This window comes from Triplophysa dalaica, chromosome 9 (assembly GCF_015846415.1).
Source record: "Triplophysa dalaica isolate WHDGS20190420 chromosome 9, ASM1584641v1, whole genome shotgun sequence".
Taxonomy (NCBI): Eukaryota; Metazoa; Chordata; class Actinopteri; order Cypriniformes; family Nemacheilidae; genus Triplophysa; species Triplophysa dalaica.
In genome coordinates this window covers 3,832,070-3,853,768 of record NC_079550.1, presented here as the reverse complement: position 1 = coordinate 3,853,768, position 21,699 = coordinate 3,832,070, and positions in this window count along the sequence as shown.

The window sequence follows — 21,699 nt, the reverse complement described above, 5'->3', positions numbered from 1 at the left end:
TTGTTTTTTATTATGATCAAAGAACTCGATCAGCAGCAAAGCAAATGACAAAAGCGGTCGAGATACAGCTCAAAATCAAGAGAAAAATCACACGTGCCTATATTTTGTAAGAATTTTTGGTGCCCTTAAGACAAGTAATGTCAACGCTTAATATCTTTTTTGCTTCATTTCCTTTACATTTTTGAGAAGTTTTCAACATATCTGCTAGAAAAGTTTTGGGGAAGTACACTCTCAAAATATAAAGGTGGAGAAAATTCAAAGCCAGAGTAAGGCTATTTCTTATTTTATGTTTCTATAGTCTGGAGACCCCTTTTTCCACAAAGAACTGTGAATATATGGTTCTTTATGTTACTATACAAGCCAAAAAAGAATTTCGTTCAGTAACCATTTTGAGAGAGTACTGCAAACACACAGAATCTCGGTACGCTGACATGTTTGTTTCAGTTTTAACAAACATTATATTAGAAACTCTGTATATGATTCAGCCCTTCATTAAAAATGTCCATCTCTCTGTATAAATCTCAAATGAGCAATAAGTGCAGTACATTTCAATAGAATTGAAAAGCATATCTTTTTTTAATTATTTTATTATCTTTTGATTGTGTGTGCATTAACTTACAAATACAACTCATGAGCACAGATCATACTTAGTCCAATAAAACCACACCTGAGAACATGAGAGTTGACGCAGATACAATTAGCAAAGGTTTTTTATGCAAAGTGACTTTCAAATGAGGAGTATATCAACAAAAGCATGTCACAGAAAGACATGAAGAGCTGCAACAGAGCGTTTTTAAAATCGTCTGCAGATGTATGAGCTGCTACATACATGTGAACTCCAACGCAGTCAAACAGAACCTGAAGTCTATATATGAATTTGCATCAGTTATGTATCCACGTGTTATTTTGGAGATTAGTCAAGATGCTGTTTCACAAAGTGAACAGTTAAGGGAACTTGAGAGTTTCGGCAGCATAGTTTAGATGACATATTTACAGCATACCTCCTCCTACTGAAGTGGGCGTAACCAGTACTCGAGTTGAAGTAAAGATGGTCAAAATCCTCCCCCTTCTAAAACGGCCATCCCCACTACCCATCCCCTGCTATCTTATCAATGAATGTGTAAATATTAGCAGTATTTCAACATTTAGTTTTTGCGAATATAGAATAGGCTTAAATACTGTGGACGAGGGTAACGTGCACATATAATGACACAACGATTTGTTTTAAATTGACGTCAGTGACATGTTTTCAGCATCATGGCCAAGCGACATGGACAGCTTGGCCTGAGGGACTTCGGCTTTAAGAGGGCAAGAAGTAATTTAATTTAGTCATTTGGCAGACGCTTTTATCCAAAGCAACTTACAGTGCACTTATTACAGGGACAATCCCCCTGGAGCAACATGGAGTAAAGGGTCTTGCTCAAGGACACACTGGTGGTGGCTGCTGGGATCGAACCAGCAACCTTTGATTTACCAGTTCAGTAGTTTAACCCACTAGACCAACATCTCGCATCTCAAAGTAACACTATGAAGGTAAGAGCCAGGAATACTTTTGATATGTCACCAAAGGCGGAATCTCTGGAGAGAGGCGACAACAGCACAGTTAACAATAGTTTGGAGCTTTTTTCTTCTTAGCTAACGCCAGCAAGCTAGCTAACGTCAGGTTAGACTTTACATTCACAAAGTTAATGTTAGATTTAGTTTCTGTTTTACCTGGAATATCTTACTTCAGTGTTTCCCACAGCACTTTATCGGCCACCTAAGCAACACACGCCTGCCTCCTTAAGTAGCCTAATGTTAGATTTAATTTCCGCATAAATGAATACAAGCCTGCATACTAATGAATTGTGAAGTTGTTAAGCTTACTGAATACATTCCTGGCTAGATAGTTGGAGGAAGGGTTTTCCCTCTGGCTATATGTGGGTATTCCTTCTAAGCCAAAAATTTTTTGTCTTACCTGCTATACCTTATTTTGTCATTCTGTGAACCCCTGGACATATGAAACCATCCAGATATAAAACGACTTGTAGTTTCTAAAATAAATGAGTTCAAAAGCTGGATGTCTAGTTCTTGTGCTCCCAGATCTGAAGAATAATTCTCTCACAACATCCAACGTATTTCTGATTTGATTTTAAGGGAAATCCGAAAAACAGAAATAAACAGTGTTCGAAAATAACCTAAAGATCCCTTTCTGTCGGTCTCTCGACGTTTTGTCGAGAACGACACATGGGGTTCGCCCTTGAGAACCAATCAACTCTGAGTACTAAGGCCAATGAAATTAAGCGAATGAAATTTGAATGTCGGTCTCCGCCCCCGGATGTCCGGTATAAAAGGAAGCTGGCGTGCAGCATTCATTTACCTTTTGTTCTTCAGAGCCTTCGTTCATGACTACGAACAAAACAAATTCAACAAATTCTTCTTCTACATTGCCGGATCTACGATGTAGAGGAGCGGATTGTCCCTACCTGCAGCGACCTTCCCCTGGGCGTCTCGGCGGTTCCGGATGTGTTAGAGATTTTTTCTAAAAGGTCCTTTTCAGGACAGAGCATTCTCCAGCGCGGCATGTCCCCTGTTCTCTTGGGTGTGGCACCCTCATCGAGGAGATCTTGCACGCACTGCAGGTGCAGACCCCACTGCAGATTGTCATTCAGAAGTTGCGGTCTCTGGTGGCTGTTTTCCTACGGGAACCAGCCACGATTTTGTCTGCTACCCGGGCAGTGACATCGGTGGCTACGGCCCCAAAGTCCGCCTGTATTTGCAGCGTTACTGATGTGGAGACCTCTGCGAATGTAAACCCGCCAGCCAAGTGCTCACGGGCCGATCGCACCCCGATTCGCTCTTCTGAACATTCCCCAACCGGCGGTGGCATACCGTCCGGATCCTCAGGCAAGCACTCGGAAACGATGCGTGACGTAGATGAGATGTCGCTCGCAGCATCGGAGGGAGACTGGCATCCGACTCTGACGAATCCTAGCTCCCCCCAGGGGGGTCGAGCTCAGGAGGAAGCAGAAGTGATGTCAGCCATGCTAACCCGGGCGGCATTTTTTTCCCGGAGGTGCATGAGGAGCTGTGTAAAACTTGGAGCGCTCCACTCACGGCCCGCTCCAGTCAAACCAGCTCTGGCTCCCTCACTTCCCTCGATGGTGGGCCAGCCAAAGGCTATGTCGAGATCCCCCGGGTGGAACGTGCGGCTGTGGTGTACCTGTGCCGCAGACGGCTGCCACCTGGGGGAATCTGCCACGCCTACCGCCCAAAGCGTGTAGGACTTCGGCATCACTGGTGTCGAAGGCTTGCGCTGCCTCGGGCAATGCTGCCTCTTCTCTCTACGCCGTGGCCATCCTGCAGATCCGCCAGGCCAAGGCGTTGAGAGAGCTCCACGAGGGCAAGGCCGACCCGGGTAATGCAGGTAATGCAGGATCTCGCTCTACGGGTGACCAAGGTGTCGGCACAGGCCCTGGGTCAAGCGATTTCCACGGTAGTGGTCCAGGAGAGACACCCCCGGCTGTACCTTGCGCAGAAGAGTGACACAGAGAAAGTCCAAGTTCTTGATGCAGCCGTCTCGCAGGGTGGGTTGTTGGTAACACCGTCGAGGACTGCGCTCAGCAGTTTTTGACGGTGAAGAAGCAGATAGTGGCAATTAGCCACATTTTAACGTGCCCTTCGACATCGGCTCTGGTTCCTGTGCCCAAACACTCTGTCACCATGATGGTGCGACTGTCCGCAGCACGCACCCAGTCGGTGTTGAACTGCCTGGAACACTTTTTCAGCCAAACAATTTCAGAGGCTCCTGGGACACATGGAGTCCTCTGCGGGGGTACTACCCCTCGGGTTGATGCACATAAGACCGCTTCAACACTGGCTACAGAGTCGAGTTCCGAGGACAGCGTGGCACACCGGCAGCAGGCACATGGGGATGACGCCCTTCTGCCAACGCACCCTAACCCCTTGATCTTCCATGACTTTTCTCAGAGCGGTGGACCCCCTCGGGCAGGGTACGAGGCACGTCGTGGTGACGATGGACGCCTCCCTGCAGGGGTACGGTACAGTGTGTAATGGGTACGCAGTAGCGGGGCGTTGGACGAACCCCCGCCTGTGCTGGCATATCAATTGCCAAGAGTTGTGGGCTGTGCTACTCGCACTGAGGAGGCTGTGGCCTCTCGTGCGGGACAAGCACGTGCTGGTCCAAGGACAGCACTACAGCTGTGGCGTACATTAATCGTCAGTGTGGCGTACGCTCACGGCGGCTAACACGACTTGCTCGAACGCCTCCACCTGTGGAATCAACAGGTGATCCGCTCCCTGCGGGCCACACACATCCCGGGCATCTGAACCAGACAGCCAACGCGCTTTCTCATCAGTATACACCTCGCGGAAAGTGGCAACTCCATCCCCGTAGTCCAGCTCATTTGGATGCTGTTCGGACAGACCCAGGTTGTGGACGACCGGAACTTTGGCCCCGCCCATGCCCATGTAGGGATATCGTAATTACTGAAATCAGATAAAGCTGTAGCGGAAGGGAGAAATAAGGCGCGTTTGAACTACCAGAGGGGAACCTGAACTGCAGTGGAGCGGAGCGGATAGAGAAGCAAGATGACGCTATAAGAAAGCAGAATGCGAAGAGGTGTGGTGAGAGTGCAATGGCACAGCGGATGCGAGGGAAGTTCGGGAGGTTCCACACGGCCTGCTGCCTTGAGAAGAGAAGCAATATGACGCTATAAGAAAGTAGAATGCGAAGAGTTGAGGAGAGATTGCAATGGCACAGCGAATGCGAGTGAAGTTCGGGAGGTTCCACAAGGCCTGCTGCCTTGAGATGCACCTTGCTGAAAAGACTCTCCGCCATTCGTGGTTGTTGGGTAAAGCTCACACACACGCACATCTACGAATTCGCTCCCCAAATTCTCTTTAGTTTAAAAACTAAAGTTTTGCCTTTAGAGTTTAGAGTTTGCGCCTTGCATTTAATTTTTCTTTTCCAAGTTAAATTCGATATTTTTTTGTGAGTTGATTTCTTGAATGGTGTGTGTGCCCTTCGATGGGTTGGCACTCCATCCAGGGTGTATCCTGCCTTGATGCCCGATGACTCCTGAGATAGGCGCAGGTTCCCCGTGACCCGAGGTAGTTCGGATAAGCGGTAGAAAATGGATGGATGGATGGATTTCTTGAATGTTTTGAGTTAGACGTTTATCTTTGAATTTTTTGGTTTGGTGATTTCGTTACAGTAAGCATCCTCAGTTACTTAGAAAATTATTTGTTATATTTTGAATTGTGTGCATATAAATATATACATTTTTTGAAACCGTGCATATTGTTTAGACCTTTATATATATTGTTCATTCGTTTTTGTGTGTCAGAAATATTAAAATTTCTCATGATTTATTCATCAAAAATGGGTTACGAATGGTAAATTTGTCTGACTGAAATATAGTAACGTTCTTTTTCATTCGTGTTGGTTGACAGGCCAAATACTGTCTGGCGCTCGAACAAGGTTTAAACTTTTGACATTCACTGGGCGTACAACCGTCACAAGGTAAACCTTTTAGCCTCCGGCAACACCACCATTACCCGCTTTGGTACTCCCTGTCCGAGGCCCCCTCGGCACAGCTGACCACGGGATGGGCGGAAACACACCTTCCACCCCCCAGGAGCCTCCTAGGGAGGAGGAGCACCAAGTGTTATTGGTTACACCGCACTGGTCTAACCGCACTTGGCTTCAGAGTTGATGCTCTGGACAGCGACTCCCCCTGACCCATTCCCCTGACAGAGGACCTGCTCTCTCAGGGGGAGGACACATTCTGGACTCCCAGATCAGACCTCTGGAACCTCCATGTCTGGTCTCTAGACGGGACGAGAAGATCCTGAGATGGCCACTCCCCCTCTATGGCGGAGACCATCACCCAGGCTAGGGCCTTATCTACTAGGTGGTTATACACCTCTAGATGGCGCCTCTTCTCGTCCTGGTGTCTCTCTCAACGAGAAGACCCACTGAGGTGCTTGATCGGGAGAGACTGGAGACTAACATCTTCCCTCCACAATGAATGTGTATGTAGTCGTTATCGCCACTCATCACGACTCAGTTGATGGAAAGTTTCTAGGGCTGCAAGACCTGGTCACCAGGTTCCTTAGAGGCGCCAGAGGGTGGAATCCGCCTAATCTCCACTCCATACGTGGGTCCTGGCGGAGCTTTTCTGGGCCCCCCAAGAGCCCCTCGGAGTTTCCGATCTTCCTCACCTGACGAGTAAGACGGCCCTCCTGATGGCGCTAGCTTCCTTTCATTGGCCTTTTCTATAGTAGTCAGAGTTGATTGGTTCTCAAGGGCGAACCCCATCTGTCGTTCTCGACACAACTTCTCGTTCCCTCCATCAGGAACTGAGGTTACAGACGTAACCAAAACGTTTAACACCTAAGTTGAGGAAAATTATTTTTTTTATGAGTATTATCCGCAGAGTTATTCTGTCGTGTCCGATCAGCGGCTTCTGATGGAATGTCGTTGCGCAATCCATCATCGTTCGCCAAACATTGTACAACATATATATGGCAAGGAAACCCATAGCCATTACTTTTCCTTGCATGAGATTAAAGACTAACAAAGACTACCATTGAACTGATCAGTTATTAATTTTGCTTCCCCTTTTTATCTTTTGTTTGGCCACTTCAAGTTTAAGAAATATCAGGTAGTGCTATGTATTTGTATAATATGTATTGTTTTCAGATTTTGTAAATCTGAAGTAGTTTTGCTTATAGTCAATATGCGAACCGTACGATCGCTGGGGGAGTGTATCGGGCACAGAAATACTACGTAAAATGCCCAAATCGTTTTTTTGACAAGTTCTCCATGTTAAGCATGAGAAGACGGAACGTTTAACATTGTAAAGAAGTCAGAATGCATGAAACACCATTGCAGGGCAGCTTTAAACAGTTGAGGTTAGTAACACTCCCCTAATGGTTTATAAAGTACAGGTTTGATTACAATCAGAATGAAAAACAGGAATGAGAGTAAACATGAATTGATATTATCAGATCAAACAGAACCAGTCCTCAGTATCAGAGTAATGTGTTTTTTTGAAGATGGACTATTCCAGTGAACACAAACTGCATTGAACATTTATGATATGAGCTTTTGTTTGGAGAAACATGCACTGTAAAACGTTTCTACTGTATGTGCTATGTAACGTTGTTTAAAGTCAGTCCTTGCCCTTTTAATGCCCTTTTAGTATTTACAACATTTTGCTTTGACTATCTACTACTGCTGCTCTTAATGCAGCAGACAAAACTATGTCAGTGTTCCTCTCAAATTCAGCACGTTTCTACTGAAGCTTTCCATTCAGCTAAGGGTGAAGCCTCCTATCAAAACGAAGGACTGGTCAAAATTTTAAGTTAGATCTCGCTTACCAAACAACATTAGATTCCATTGACATCCAGTCTTTGGACAAAAAAACAACAGGACATTTCTCAAAATATCTTTCAGGTTTTAAGTGACATGACACTCAGAGGTCCTATAGCGTTTTATCACTGTCTAACAAAGATCTACCAGAAAAATTGATTCAACCAATTTTAGAATTGGTTCAGGTAATGGTCTTAAAAGCAGCTGTTGGTCATATTCTGGCTGTACATGTTAAAGTCTGACAAGTCAAATCATTTAATAGATTAGACTAAAGATTTAATATGAAGAATTGAAACTGTGCTATAAAATAGACTTGTGAAGAAAAAAGCTTTTTTTTTATGCCATTTGACAAGTAAAAGTTGACAATGGCGCATTTTCATAAACAATGCTTGCATCATTGTGGTTACAAATGGCAGCTGGCAATGACTTCAGAGAAAGCATTTGTGAGCGAATGCATATCAGAGAAACATATTTAGACAGGCTTCCCATACAATAGTATTTTATATATGAATATATTTTTTAATCGTTTTACACTGTTTTTAATTTGTCTTTTCAATAACTTTAATGTGTGTACTAGATGCTTTCAACCCAATAGAAAATTCCTTGTGTGTTCAAGCACACTTGGCAATAAAGCTCTTCTGATTCTGATATGCAGCGTTATAGAATGCTGTTTGAATTATAAATGCGACCCCTACTTTGTTGAGTTGTTGAGAGCCAGACAAGCATGTTTGTGTGGTCATTCTTGTCAGGATTCCATCACCATCTCACTCCACTCATTCCCTCACTCCGCCCACTCAGTCATTCACACGCTCATTGTCACCCGATTACTAATCACTATCACCTGGACCTCATAAGCAGTGCACCCAGTTATACCACAGACCAACATTCACTCATTGTCTGATCTCGTCTACACATGACACAGACTCTATACCATACGTACCTGTATTCCTACCTACTATCCCGATCTTCTCAGCGAATCAACTTCCCGCCTGCAAAAGAATTCATCATCAGCTTTATCAGCAAGATAAAGAGAGAGACTTGGTTACACTACGGATAAGTTTCCATCTGTTTTGTCATCTTACCGGATATTCACCTATTTCGTTGTACCGATCCATTCTGCAAATTAGTGTGGAGAAGTGGGCGTGGTTCAGCACGGTCTGCGGGAAGAGAGTGTCGGGAGAAAGACGGTGAGTAGGCAGATCAACGGTTTAGTGAAAACGCCTGCTTCTCGTTCTAGTAATTGGCGAGGAGACGCTATAAAAGGGATCGACAGATCCAGAGGCGGGAGAGAGAGAGCGGCTGGGAAAACCTGTGTGTGTGCCGGAGCCGAGAGACGTTGCGTCCAAAAGGCTGACCAGAAGGAATCTACGATCCAGAAAGATTGTGTAGAAATTTGTATATTGAAGCCGGAAGTGAATACCCGGAAGTACGTTGGTAATAAAGAGATTCTTACAAGTTTTCCCAGCCACGCCGACCCCAACTCCTTTCTTCCCTTCCATTATTTGCACCTGTTTACATACAGTTTAGACTTTGATTGATGTCTTTTGGACCAATAGTATTTTATAAAAGTGGGGAAAAGTACTTCCTCCACACATGTTCAGAAGACGATAAGGGTTAACAGTATTCCAGGCTTACAATGATATTCCGTACAGAGTGCATAAATTGATTTAAACTGTGAAAATGGACATTTAACTGATCAAATGTTAGCTATTTAGTTGTTAACTTCAAATGGTTGTTTGTAAAATTGCCTATATCCACATAGTTTTGTAATTAATTGTTATATAACTTGATGTAACTTCATAACTTTCTATGCAAAGTTGCAATAAAAACATCACAATCGATTGAGTTACAAGTAATGTTTAAAATGTTAAAACATGACAATTTATGAATATAACGTAAACATAATCACTGGACGCAGAATGATGGGCTTGATGGAAATGACACAATACTATTGTAGTGTGTCGTTAATATATTGATATCAATATGTCTATTTAAATTGGGAATCGTCAAATCTCACGCAAGTATATTATGGACTACGTCAGGGATCGGTTTTAGGACCCTTGCTTTTCTCCATATACATGCTGCCCCTTGGCAACATTGTTAGAAAACATGGAATTAGCTTCCACTGTTATCCAGATGATACTCCGCTATATATCTCATCAAGACCAGATGATTCCTTCAAGCTGGCAGAGTGCATCGAAGACATAAAACATTGGATGACTAGTAATTTCCTTCTTTTAAACTCTAGCAAAACATAAATATTACTTCTAGCACCAAAAACACGTAAACGGAATTTCTCAGATTACAACCTGCACATTGAAGGCTGAACTGTTACTCCAAAAAATACAGTTAAAGACATAGGCGTTATATTAGACAGCAACCATTCATTTAAAAATCACATCTCAAATATCACAAAAACAGCCTTCTTCCACCTTAGAAATGTTGGCATATTACGAAATATTTTATGTGTTGCTGACGCAGAAAAGCTTATTCATGCATTTGTGACCTCAAGACTTGACTATTGTAATGCTCTACTTAGTGGTTGTCCTGTATCATCAATAAACAAACTACAGTTAGTTCAGAGGGACTCTGCCAGAGTTCTTACCAGGTCAAGAAAATACGATCAAATAACCCCAGTTTTATCATCGCTTCGCTGGCTACCCATTAAGTATCGTATTGATTTTTTAATTATTTTAATTACTTACAAAGCCTTAAACGGTTTAGCCCCTAATAACTTAACAGAGCTTTTAATACATTACAACCCATCACGCTCTCTAAGATCTCAAAACTCAGGACTTTTGATGACACCTAGAATAACTAAATCCACCAAAGGGGGTCGAGCTTTCTCATACGTAGCACCTAAACTCTGGAATATCCTTCTCGATACTATTCGAGAGTCAGACACACTCTCCTAACTTAAATCTAGGTTAAATACACATCTTTTCAGCCAAGCGTTCACTTAATGCATAGTTAATGAACAGCAGCTAAGCTAATTATTCTGTATCCCGAGGTAGGGAGAAATTCTGCCTGGTCCAGAAGATCGACATATGACCATCCCCAACTGGAGATTACGCCAACTACAGCTGCAGACTGACTGACCATCCCAGCTCCATCTAAGGCAATTCCTCCACCACCCAAGAGAAATACGACCATCTGACAATCCCAGCTCAGACCATTCCATCCCCAACCAATTGCAAAGACCGACTACTTGTCACATTAATGCTGAAGTTGCAATACTTGGTATTTAATGTTAAACTTACATCACATGTCAGCAGTTTGAAGTTATAGCTCCATTCAGTGGCCCTGATTGGAGGTTCCTGGGTGATTGTTTGCGGGGAGTGGAGGGGCTCGTTGGTTGTAGTTGGGGGGATTCAATTGTTGGGGCTGTGTGACTCTGGTTTGGTCTTGTTTTGTGGTCGATGTTGGACAACAGAGGAATAAAGTTACAACATGCCATAACTATTTTCCCTGGTTGTTCCTCTGTTTTCTTGTGTCGATTGTGGAGTGGGATCGGGTTGGACCTCCACGGTTTTCGGCGAGTGGGACTTCCTGGGTTGCGGATGGTGGGCTCTCCCTCTTCCTCATGGATATTTCCTCAGTGGCTTTTGGTCGGGGTCACTGAGTGCAGCTATGACACGTCAGAGGTGATCTGGCCCTCCCGGCTGAGCCTGGTTTCTCCCGAGTTTTTTTTTCTCCATTAATCAATCATTGGAGTTTGGGTTCCACGCCACAGCAGGGAGTGTTGGCTTGGTCACCCGAAGACTGAATTATTTATTTATTAATTAGATATTATTGATTAGAATAATCTTGCTCGTTATATAAACAGCATGCACTGTGCTGCGTTTTACCTTTTCTGTTATTCCTGTTTGCTCCTGTAAAGCTGCTTTGGATCAATGCACATCCTGCAGATAATCCACTATCTATTTTTATACAACTTTTTCTGTAAATTATATTTAATTCTGCTGTATATAACACATACCTTTTACTGCAATAGTCTATTCTTATTTTTTACTTGTACATATTTACATACACACATATCTTTACACTCTATAGCTTTACTTTATGTTATTGTATTGTATTTCTTATTTTTTACACCCATAGGCCCTTATATAAATTATCTGTGTAACTGTTTTCTATTGTTTGATGTTCTCTGTGTGTTGTCGCTGATTCTGTGTACTGGATGCTCCTGTAACCAAAACAAATTCCTTGTATGTGCAAACATACTTGGCCATAAAAGTCTTTCTGATTCTGAATCTGATAAATAAACTTGAATTGAATTGAACTACTCGCTTGTTAACTGTGAAATAGTTGCTTGACGTCGGGCGTTTTTTTTCAAGAAAAGTTGAACTTTTCTCAACTGTAAAAGACTCTCTGGCTGCAGAAAAGACGCCGGCACTGGCGTTTAAAGAAACCCTCAGGACTTTTCGGAAAATATTGTTTACTCCATAGGATTATAATGTAAAACAGAAAAAAAGGAGTTAAATGTGAACATTAGGATATTTTGTATGATTTATTGTGGGTTTAGAAACATTATTTTTCTCTCCAGGATTCTGTGATTTTAATATTAAATAAATATATAGGTGTGGTGATGAGTTACTATAACAAAGGCTCTATTCATAATGATCAAAAGATAAACATGATAGATAAGAACACAACATTTACATTTAGGCATTTGGCAGGCGCTTTTATCCAAAGCGACTTACATTGCTTTATCCTATACATTTTACATAGGTATTTGTAATCCCCTGGGATCGAACCCACAGTTAACGCAATGCTCTTACCACTGAGCTACAGGAAAGCACAAAGTTGACCTTAGCTCAAAATAATTAAGCCAGCACTTAAATCATACTGTATTAGATCTCGAAGAACAAAATATTCAAGTTAAAAGTCTTAAGTTATATTATGCAGTCTGAATAATTTAGTGAGGACAAAATTATGTAAATATGTTTGATGAAAGCCAAAATCATCAACAAATTCATGGCAGAAATCAATGTTTCCAATGTTACGGACAGCCACATTAAGACTTGTGGTTGTTCATGGGTTTGTATGTTTTGTGGATATTGTGAGTTCTCGCTGTAGTGCCACCAACTTGAAACTGTCACTTACAACAAATATATTTATTCACTTCAAAACATTTGCACATTGTGCATTGTTTTCTGAAAGGCACCATGCACCAATGATGCTCTGGTTCCAGGGCCTGTCAACCATATATTTAACTTATCTATATTATATGTTTTTATTATTCATTAGGTGGAAGGTGGGTTTAAAATAACTTTATCCGAGGTTACTACCGCGGCCAGCGTCTCTTCTGCTCGGGGGGTAAAGTGCGTAGCAAATCATGCAGGGTACAGTCAAACCGCTCACACTGGCCATTACCTTGTGGATGGTAAGGTGTTGTGCGACTCTTCTGAATGTTATAGATTTTACACAGCTGACGTACTAAACTGCTCTAAAAATTTCTGCCTTGATTGGAATGAATCCTACTAGGGGGACCAAACAGATTGAACCAGTGCTTCACTAACACGGCCGCCACCGTGCTAGCCCGCTGGTCTTTGGTCGGGATGGCTTGGGTATACTTGGAAAAGACATCTGTTAGGACCAGTACGTTCTCTCGGCCATCGGATGCTGGCTCCAATACAGTAAAGTCTATTGCTACAACCTCATGGGACCTATTCGCCTGGACGCTCCCCAAAAAAGGCTTAACCTTAGGCTGCACAGCTTTTGTCAAGATACATCTACCACATTCCTGACACCACTTCTCCACATCCCTTGTCATACCAGGCCAATAGCAGTGTCCCCGCACCAGCTGCAGAGTTCCCTCCACCCCTTGATGCCCATGCTTATCATGGAGGCTACACAGTGTATCTTCCTGCAAACACTTCGGTAAAACTAACTGATAAACCCCCTTTCCTCCATCTGGAGGGTGCAGACCACGATACATCACTGTATTTTTCCCCTTCAGGCGCTCCCACTGCCTAAGGAGTTCCTTTGTCCCTACCCCAAACACTGCTCGCTCCTTTGGGCTGGGGAACCGCCCCTCCCTCAAATAAGACATCAATGGTCCAATCACTAGATCTTTTTCCTGCAGCCTACCCAAATCCATTTCCGAGCACCCTGGGAAAGTCGAAACTTCCGCCTGTACACCCAAGTATAGCTCATCCTCTGTATTCCCTGACATCTCTAACACAAATGGCTTCTGGAAATCGGCGTAAGCTAAAACCGGAGCTGAAATCAAAGCTTGTTTCAGCTGATTAAATGAAGTATCACATGCTGCACTCCAACATGAGTCAATAGGCTTCTTTGGGGTCTTTCCCCTCTTTCTTGCCAAACTTAACTGTGCCACTACCTGTTGTAATGGTGCTGCCATCTTTGCAAACCCAGCGATAAATCTGCGATAGTAACTGGCAAAACAAAGGAAGGAACGCAGCTCTGCCAAATCACTAGGAGTTTTCCAGTCCCTTACCGCTGCAACCTTATCGGGGTCTGTTGCCACCCCCTCCGTCAAGACCACATGGCCGAGGTACTTCACCCGTGTCTGGAAAAGTTACACTTAGACAGTTTTGCTTTCAAGCCCTGTCTCTGCAACCGGCAAAAAACTTCCTCCAACCTCACCAAGTGTTGTTGTACAGACGATGAAAAAACAATTAAATCATCCAGGTACAATAACACTGATTGGTACCGACAGTCTCCAAACATACCCAAACATACCCAAACGTTCTGGAAAGTACCCAGCGCATTACATAGCCCAAATGGCATTCTATTAAATTCGAATAGTCCAAACGGGGTGCAAAAAGCTGTTTTAGCACGGTCTTTCTCAGCCACTTCCACCTGACTATAACCGCTGGCTAAGTCCAGAGTGGAGAATCATCTTGCTCCGGTGAGGCCATCCAAAGACTCTTCAATCCGGGGCAATGGAAAAGCATCTTTTCTTGTCTTTGCATTCAACTGTCTATAGTCCACACACATTCTCAGGCCTCCATCCTTCTTTTGCACTAACACAATAGGAGATGAATAGGGGCTACTACTCTCCCTGATGATTTGACTATCCAGCAGCTGTTTAATATGAGCTCTTACCACCTCATACTGTGAGGGGTGAATTCGCCGATTGGGCTGCCGTTCCGGAGTCTCGTCTAAAAGGGGAATTTTGTGTGTTATTAGGTTAGTGCAACCGACATCAAATTCGTTCTTTGCGAACACTGTGCGGTACTTGGTCAGCAGTGCCCTAGCCTGCAACCGTTCAGACTCACTTAACCCGTTAAAAGAAGGAAGATTCCAACCTCCCTCCACCACTTCAACTTGCTGAGACATTGCAACACTTGTGTTCTCCCTGTTCCTAGATGGCATTAGAGACTCATTCTGTAAAGCCTGTTCGGCAACTACATTGGCTACCCGCACCCGTGCCACCACCCTCCGTGGTGTTAACCACACATCTGAATGGCTAAAATTAGTCACAGGTATATATGCCACTCCATTTTCTGAAGAAATAAATGCTGACGATACCAGTAACCCCTCTGGCAACCCGCCTTCTTCGAAATCCAACGACTCCACCAGAAAATCAACATGCCCCTGCGAAGGGACCTTAGGGCATGTGACGGGGACAGATGTTAAAGCCACTGCTGCCACCTGCACTGAGGATCCTCCCCGCACTTTAACCTTATAGGCTTCGGGTGAGTTCAAGATCGTTTCTTCAACCTGGCAATTGTCATGGTGGACAAAGGGAGACTCAAATGCGGGGCAAAAACAACGTTTTATTAACAGGCAAATAGTTCCACCACTGTCCGGAAAAACACACACCACAGATGACCCCCTGCGGGCCACGGGGAAGAATCTGTAGAGAACTGGGTCCGGGGAGGAGGCTTGACCCGGAGCTCGCCAGGCGAGAGAATCTGCTGTGCCTGGTAACAGGTGAATCCAGGAGCAATGGTGGAGCCTGGTGAAGCAGGAGGACAAAACAAACATAAACCTCCCAAGCCAGACAACACAAAGACACGAACAGGATCATGACAGTACCCCCCCCCCACCAGCGCCCCTAGGCACTTAGGGAAGGGGCTCACCTCATCTCCGGTGAAAGTCCACGACCAAAGATCGATCCAGCACGTCACGAGAAGGAACCCAAGACCTCTCTTCTGCGCCATAGCCCTTCCAGTCCACTAGATATTGGAAACCCGTGCCGCGGCGGCGGACGTCAAGAAGCTTCCTGACAGTGTAGGCCGGGGCTCCGTCCACGAGACGCGGTGGAGGGGGGGTGGGCCGAGAACTGGCGGGGTTGAGAGGAGATGTGACCACTGGTTTAACCCTGGATACGTGGAACACGGGATGAATTCGACCAAGAGAAGGGGAAAGCTTGAGCCGTACGGCCACCGGATTAACCACCTTGGCGATACGGAATGGACCAATGAACCTGGGAGCCAGCTTGCGAGAGGGAACCCGGAGAGGTAGGTCCTTGGTGGAAAGCCATACCCGTTGACCGCACACATAGGTAGGAGGAGAGGACCGGTGACGGTCAGCTGCGGCCTTGGTCCTCAGGGAGGTTCGGGCCAAAACCTCTCTGGCTCTCGTCCAGGTGCGACGGCAATGTTGGATGAAAGCCAGAGCCGAGGGAACCGCCACATCGAGTTCCTGGGTGGGAAACAAAGGGGGTGAGTAACCAAGAGAACATTCAAATGGCGACATACCTGAGGAGGAGACGGGGAGAGAGTTGTGGGCTTACTCCACCCAAGAGAGCTGTTGGCTCCAGGAGCTAGGGTTGTTGGATGTCAGACAGCGGAGTCTCCGTCCGAGATCCTGGTTGGCTCGCTCGCACTGCCCATTGGTCTGAGGGTGAAAGCCTGAAGACAAACTCGCTGAAGCCCCGATTTGTCTACAGAATTCCTTCCAAAAACGGGACGTGAACTGAGGACCCCTATCGGACACGACGTCGACCGGAAAACCATGAATGCGGAAGACGTGGTCCACCATCAGTTGAGACATCTCCAGGGAGGAAGGGAGCTTGGGAAGAGGAATGAAATGGGCCGCCTTGGAGAATCGGTCCACCACCGTGAGGATCACAGTGTTTCCTCTGGAGGGGGGAAGGCCCGTAACAAAGTCCAGAGCGATGTGAGACCAGGGGCGGGAGGGGATGGGAAGGGGGCGAAGAAGACCAGCGGGTGGCCGGCGGGACGTATTGTTCTGAGCGCACACCGGGCAAGCCAACACGAACTGTCTGACATCAGTGGATACTGACGGCCACCAAAACCGCTGGCGCACTGACGCCACGGTTCCCTGAACTCCTGGATGGCCGACCAACTTGGATGAATGACACCACTGGAGGACTTCAGAACGTGCCGAGGCCGGAACGAACAGTCTATCCGCTGGACACCCCTCTGGCACTTGTACCCCACGACCGGCCCTCGCCACTCGTCTCTCGATGTCCCAGGTGAGAGCCCCGATCACCATCCTTCTGGGAAGAATGGCATCCGTAGAGGGCTCCCCCCCAGGGGACTCGAAGAGACGAGAGAGAGCATCCGGTTTGACGTTCTTTTAACCAGGCTGGTACGACAGGGTAAAGTTGAATCTGCCAAAGAAGAGTGCCCAACGGGCCTTACGCGAATTCAACCTCTTGGCTGAACGGACATACTCCAAGTTCTTATGGTCCGTCCAGACCAAGAAAGGTTGTGACGCCCCCTCCAACCAGTGGCGCCACTCACCCAAAGCAAGACGAACCGCCAGCAGCTCTCTGTTGCCGATATCGTAGTTTCGTTCAGCAGGGCTGAGGCGGTGTGAGTAGAAAGCACAAGGGTGCACTTTCTCATCATGACTGGAACGCTGAGACAAAACTGCGCCTACCCCGACGTCGGAAGCATCATCCTCAACAATAAATTGCCGTTCGGGATCTGGAAAACAGAGCACAGGTGCAGAGACAAATCTGGACTTAAGTTTATCAAAGGCTACCTGTGCATGTATATTCCAAGAGAACGGGATCTTGGTGGAGGTCAATGCAGTGAGCGGAGTGGCCACCTGGCCAAATCCTCGGATGAACCGCCTGTAAAAATTGGCGAACCCCAGGAACCGCTGCAAAGCCTTACGAGAGTCAGGGATGGGCCATTCGGCAACAGCTTTGATCTTGGAACTGTCAGGTTCAATGCCTCGAGGGGAGATTACGTGGCCAAGGAACGAAACCGTATCGGAGTGGAACTCGCACTTCTCCGCCTTGACGAACAGTTGATTCTCAAGAAGACGCTGGAGAACCTCTCTAACGTGTCGGTTATGTTCCTGGAGAGAGGGGGAAAAGATAAGAATATCATCCAGGTATACAAAGACAAAAGGCTCTGGAAGACGGCAGGAGCATTGGTCAAACCAAACGGGAGTACCAAATACTCGTAATGTCCAGATGGTGTATTAAATGCCGTGATCCACTCGTCCCCCTCGCGGATTCGAACAAGATGATAGGCGTTGCGTAGGTCTAGTTTAGTAAAGACACGGGCTCCCTGTAAAAGTTCAAAGGCAGACGACATTAACGGTAAGGGGTATTTATTCTTGACCGTGATCTCGTTCAAACCTTGATAATCAATACAAGGGCGCAGGGAGCCGTCCTTCTTCTGCACGAAGAAGAAACCCGCACCGGCCGGTGAGGAGGAGTGACGAATGAGTCCAGCATTCAGAGACTCGCGGATGTACTTGTCCATAGCCTCTCTTTCTGGACTGGAGAGGGAATAAAGGCGGCCCTTGGGCGGAGAAGTGCCTGGAAGGAGATCTATGGCGCAGTCGTAAAGCCGGTGAGGTGGAAACGAGGTAGCTCGTGGCTTGCTGAAGACGGATCCCAAGTCGTGATATTCCTCCGGGACCCCGGCCAAATCAGCAGTGTCCACCTGAAACACGGGAGACACAGAAACAGGAGAGGGAGCAGGACCAAGACAAGACACATGACAAAAAGGGCTCCACGCAAGAATAGAACTGTTAACCCAATCAATGTGAGGATTATGCTGTGACAACCAAGGATGCCCTAATGTGAGAGGGTCATTGGGGGAATCGAGGATGTACAGCTTAATTCTCTCACAATGATTCCCAGAAAGAAAAAGGCTTACGTGAGGGGTAACGTGAGTGATAGTGGTGAATGGTCCTCCCGCTAGCGTCCAGACCGAGATGGGTCGATGGAGAGGTGAGATGGGAATCCTCCATTTTTGTGCCGTGGAGGCATCAAGAAAATTTCCCTCAGCCGGCGAGTCAATGAGAGCAAGGCCGGAGTGCGTGGCTTGTCCAAACGAAAGACGGAAAGACATCTGTGTGTGGGAAGTAGGAGAGGATCTGGAGATGGCGCCCACCCGGACTCTCCGCTCTACGGATGGGCGTCAGCTTTTAATGGACATACCGCCACCGTGTGATCCGCTCTCCTGCAATAAAAGCACAGGCCATGAAGAACTCGCTCTTGCTTCTGACTCGGAGTAAGACGTGAATGACCGCGCTGCATTGGCTCTGATGGGGGGTTGTGGGAAGAACTGGGAGAGGTAACGTCCCGGCTGGCATCTCGGTTGCTGTCCCGGTGTCGCCAAGAGGGAGGCGGAGAACGTCGGCGACGGCGTGCGTTGACACGACTCTCAATGCGCAGACAGACGTTAATAAGGTCCTCCAGGTCCCGGGGGGGTTCCAACGCGGCTATCTCATCCGCGATGCTCGGACTAAGTCCATCCAGGAAGCGGGAGCGAAGAGCCCCTGTATTCCAATTGCAGGCGGCTGCTATCGTCTTGAAGCGAATCGAGTAGTCCGTGATAGTGCCTCTACCTTGCGTGACCCGAGAGAGCTGTGCGGCGGCCTCGTCACCCTGTGCTGACCTATCAAATAGGCTGGCCATCTCCTCCCGGAAGCTACGAAACGAACGACAACAGGGATCCTCAGCTTCCCAGACTGCGACTCCCCACTCACAAGCTCGTCCAGTCAACAAGGTCAGGATGAACGCCACTCTAGTCTCCTCAGTAGAGTATCGGCGCGGTTGAAGAGCAAAAACTAAAGCACACTGCGAGAGGAACGCCCTACAGGCATTGGGATCCCCATCATAGAGGGGAGGGCTGTTGGCGTGAGGCTCCGGTTCGCCATGATTCCCGCGAGGGAGAGAGGATGAATGTTCCCCAGAGAGGGTCGCTCCACTGAGGTGCTTGTTGACCTGAAGCCGGAAAGTAGCTAATTGACCACGAAGAACGTCTACCTCCTGCGCGAAGGCGGCGAGGCGGGTCGACTGTTGTCCAAGCATGATGCCCTGTTGCTGGAGGGCGGTCCTAAGCTGCTCCAGCCCCGCTGAGTCGTGTTGTTGGTCTGACCGTTCTGTCATGGTGGACAAAGGGAGACTCAAATGCGGGGCAAAAACAACGTTTTATTAACAGGCAAATAGTTCCACCACTGTCCGGAAAAACACACACCACAGATGACCCCCTGCGGGCCACGGGGAAGAATCTGTAGAGAACTGGGTCCGGGGAGGAAACTCGACCCGGAACTCGCTCGGCGAGAGAATCTGAAGAGAACTGGGTCCGGGGAGGAGGCTCGACCCGGAGCTCGCCAGGCGAGAGAATCTGCTGTGCCTGGTAACAGGTGGAATCCAGGAGCAATGGTGGAGCCTGGTGAAGCAGGAGGTCGCAGTCCGGGACGCCAACGGGATCTGTAGTAAGTGCAGCGGGAGAGGTTACAAGGCAGGGCAGCAGAAAACGAAGAAGGGTAGATAGCTTGAAGAGCAAAGGCTAGGACCAGACTAGGCTAAGGCTAAGGCTAAGGCTAAGGCTTAGAGACAAGGGCTAAAGCTAAGGCAAAGGCTAAGGCAAAGGCTAAGACGTCTAGAACACGCTAGACAGTAGGCAGTCTGAGCTGGCAAAACACGCAACAGTCAGACAAGGAATGAGGGAAAACAGAGGGGTTATAAGGGTAATTCTAAAGGGAGGTAATAGAAGGCAGGTGAACGTGATAATTACCAACAAGACACCGGTGAGGGGAAAGCCCTGACGGGGAAAACACGAGGCCGTGGAAAATGACGTAGACACTGAGCGCGTGCTAGCCCCTTAACACGGATCGCACGCGCTCGACAAAACAAACATAAACCTCCCAAGCCAGACAACACAAAGACACGAACGGGATCATGACAGGCAATGCCTCAAAGCTCTTCTCCATCCTGAGGACAACTCTTGTACAACTGGAATGTCAAAGAGGCTAGTGCCATGTTGCTGAAACAACTCCTGATAAAATCCCTTAATAACATTAATTCCTAGTACCCCTGGGGTTCCTAGTTTCTTAGACTGCATCTGTGGGTCTTTAGGATCTTTCACTACCAGTACGCCCATGCCTGGCATACAATTACCCAAAATCATGACCATTCTATTCCAAATAGCCCAAATAAGGTAACTCTAACCCATTACCCGCTCTGAGATCTAACCACGAGCAATTTTTTAACGGAAGTTGGGGAAAAAACATATTATAAGAACTCTCTGTTATAGTTGTAACCATTGACCCAGTGTCCAACAAAGAAGGAATTATCCTATCCCCAAACTTCACTTCTACTACTGGGCAATGGCTTACAAGTATTCGCATTGTCTCCATACCTGAGCCTGATGTTTTCCCCACCAGCGTGTGGCTCTGTACACTGGCGGGTTCTAGTTTCCCTCTTGAGCCAGATTTTCCTTTCCTGCTTGTTTCGGCCTAGGCTGTGGAGGAGCAGAACAATAATGTGCCATGTGACCCAACTGATCACACCGAAAACATCTGAACTCGCTCTCCATCCCTTTTATTTCTAGAGGGAGGAGTAGGGATAAAAGCCGTAACACTCGGTTTCACTGGGCTTAATGCCTTTACCAATAATTCCAACTGACTCTGCTGTGCCTCTATTAGAGCTCTAAATTCTGCATACTCCGACTGCTTTATAGGCTTCTGTTCATAAAACCCCTTAATCTGAGCCTCATTGGAAAATTTGGCTTTGGTTTAACATACTGTCCCTCACATTGTGTTATCCATTGAACTGCTTCCCTACGTACATCACGAATTGTCCAATTAGGATTTAACCAAACTAGATCTCTTAGTCTCACACCCAATGTGGGATCTCTCACCCCATCACAAAATTGGTCACAAAGATCTTTTTGAGACTTAGCCTCAGCCAATTCGTTTGACTTCACAATTTGATCAGTCAAAGTCATTAAAACATGGGAATAATCTAATATAGATTCTCCCTCCTGTTGTTTACGATTAAAAAAACGACGTTGCAGGAAAATGTGAGAATGTGAAAACCCATAAATTTCTCTTAGCACTCAAAATATACTTTCCACACATTCCTTTTCCACCTTTGGAAGATATTTAACCTCTAGTCTAGCAGC